Source organism: Ascidiella aspersa, chromosome 5, assembly GCF_963924565.1.
Source record: "Ascidiella aspersa chromosome 5, kaAscAspe10.2, whole genome shotgun sequence".
Classification (NCBI taxonomy): domain Eukaryota; kingdom Metazoa; phylum Chordata; class Ascidiacea; order Phlebobranchia; family Ascidiidae; genus Ascidiella; species Ascidiella aspersa.
The window spans coordinates 8,750,337-8,752,836 of record NC_139451.1 but is presented as its reverse complement, the minus strand read 5'-3'; the positions used below and the strand labels follow the sequence as shown (position 1 = coordinate 8,752,836).

The 2,500-nt window shown below is 53.5% G+C and overlaps 1 non-coding gene across 1 annotated transcript in view; it reads left to right on the top strand.

The window, feature by feature from the left end:
* Positions 1-712: 712 nt before the first annotated feature.
* Positions 713-2,500, top strand: part of LOC146142492 (small subunit ribosomal RNA) — a 1,811-nt gene continuing 23 nt past the window's right edge. The window contains exon 1 of the ribosomal RNA XR_014500129.1: positions 713-2,500. This exon is cut by the window's right edge and continues 23 nt beyond it. This is a non-coding gene — a ribosomal RNA (small subunit ribosomal RNA).

Sequence of the window (2,500 nt, the reverse complement as noted above, 5' to 3'; positions counted from 1 at the left end):
GCGCGAGCAAGAGCCTGTATAGGCCGCGCGAGTATTGAGTACATTTCGGCCGCGCGAGCAAGAGCCTGTATAGGCCGCGCGAGTATTGAGTACATTTCGGCCGCGCGAGCAAGAGCCTGTATAGGCCGCGCGAGTATTGAGTACATTTCGGCCGCGCGAGCATGAGACTGTTTAGGCCGCGCGAACATTGAACATATTTCGGCCGCGCGCGCGAGCAAGCGCCTGTATAGGCCGCGCGAGCGTGTGATATGCCTCGCAATAGTTCAACACCTGGCGCAATCGTGCACCTTTTTTTTACGTTAGAATTTCAAACGGAAGACCCCAGGGACAACACTCATCTTTGCTATACTTGTGGGAGCTGACAAGCTTCGACAAGTAAAGAATCGGTGAAAAGGCGATTGGCTCGCTGGGCAGATGTTGCTGCTGCGCGAAGAGCCGAGTGTCAGTTTGTCGGGTTCTGAGCGGTCGCTTCGGCGAAGTTGTCTGGCGTGCGTTGCGCTCGCGCCGGTGTTGGCGACGTGGCGGTCGAAAGGCCTGCCGACGAAGTCTTACTCCGGCGGGTGCGACGGGCGGTGACGGTTTTCTGAGTTCGGGCAGCCGAGCAAAGAACGAAATTTTAACGGAGAAGCCTTCGGGTTTCGCATCGACCGAGCGACGGCGCCGCATCAGCGGCGCCTCCTTCGTCGGCCTTTCGGGGCTACGCTAAAGTAGCTACCTGGTTGATCCTGCCAGTAGTCATATGCTTGTCTCAAAGATTAAGCCATGCAAGTCTAAGTACGAGCTCTCGTACAGTGAAACTGCGAATGGCTCATTAAATCAGTTATGGTTCATTTGATCGTACGTTTTACGTGGTTAACTGTGGAAATGCTAGAGCTAATACATGCGTGAAGCGCCGACCTCGCGGGAGGCGTGCTTTTATCAGACCAAAAACCGACCGGGCTTCGGCCCGCAACCTTTGGTGACTCTGGATAACTTTGCGGATCGCACGGTCTCGCACCGGCGACGGATCATTCAAGTGTCTGCCCTATCAACTTTCGTCGGTACGGTACTGGCCTACCGAGGTTCTTACGGGTAACGGAGAATCAGGGTTCGATTCCGGAGAGGGAGCCTGAGAAACGGCTACCACATCCAAGGAAGGCAGCAGGCGCGCAAATTACCCATTCCCGACGCGGGGAGGTAGTGACGAAAAATAACAATACAGGACTCTAAACGAGGCCCTGTAATTGGAATGAGTACACTTTAAAACCTTTAACGAGTATCCATTGGAGGGCAAGTCTGGTGCCAGCAGCCGCGGTAATTCCAGCTCCAAAAGTGTATATTTAAGTTGTTGCGGTTAAAAAGCTCGTAGTTGGATTTTGGGCGCAGGCGGCCGGTCCGTCGCAAGGCGTGTACTGGCCGTCCTGGCCTCACCTCCGGTTCTCCGCCGGTGCCCTTGACTGAGTGTCGGCGGCGGCCGGAACGTTTACTTTGAAAAAATTAGAGTGTTCAAAGCAGGCGATTCGCCTGAATAATGGTGCATGGAATAATGGAATAGGACCTCGGTTCTATTTTGTTGGTTTTCGGAGCGCGAGGTAATGATTAAGAGGGACAGACGGGGGCATTCGTACTGTGCCGTTAGAGGTGAAATTCTTGGATCGGCGCAAGACGAACGACTGCGAAAGCATTTGCCAAGAATGTTTTCTTTAATCAAGAGCGAAAGTCAGAGGTTCGAAGACGATCAGATACCGTCCTAGTTCTGACTATAAACGATGCCAACTAGCGATCGGGGGGCGTTAGTTTTACGACCTCTCCGGCAGCTTGCGGGAAACCAAAGTCTTTGGGTTCCGGGGGAAGTATGGTTGCAAAGCTGAAACTTAAAGGAATTGACGGAAGGGCACCACCAGGAGTGGAGCCTGCGGCTTAATTTGACTCAACACGGGAAATCTCACCCGGCCCGGACACAGTGAGGATTGACAGATTGAGAGCTCTTTCTTGATTCTGTGGGTGGTGGTGCATGGCCGTTCTTAGTTGGTGGAGCGATTTGTCTGGTTAATTCCGATAACGAACGAGACTCTGGCTTGCTAACTAGTTACGCGACCCAATCGGTCGGCGTCTAACTTCTTAGAGGGACTAGTGGCGTTTAGCCACACGAGATTGAGCAATAACAGGTCTGTGATGCCCTTAGATGTTCGGGGCCGCACGCGCGCTACACTGACCGGATCAGCATGTGCTCGCCTTGGCCGACAGGTCTGGGTAACCCGCTGAACCCCGGTCGTGCTAGGGATAGGGAATTGCAATTATTTCCCTTGAACGAGGAATTCCCAGTAAGCGCGAGTCATTAGCTCGCGTTGATTACGTCCCTGCCCTTTGTACACACCGCCCGTCGCTACTACCGATTGAATGGTTTAGTGAGGTCCTCCGATTGGACCTGGCGCGGCCGGCAACGGTCGAGCCGGCGTCCGAGAAGACGATCTAACTTGATCATTTAGAGGAAGTAAAAGTCGTAACAAGGTTTCCGTAG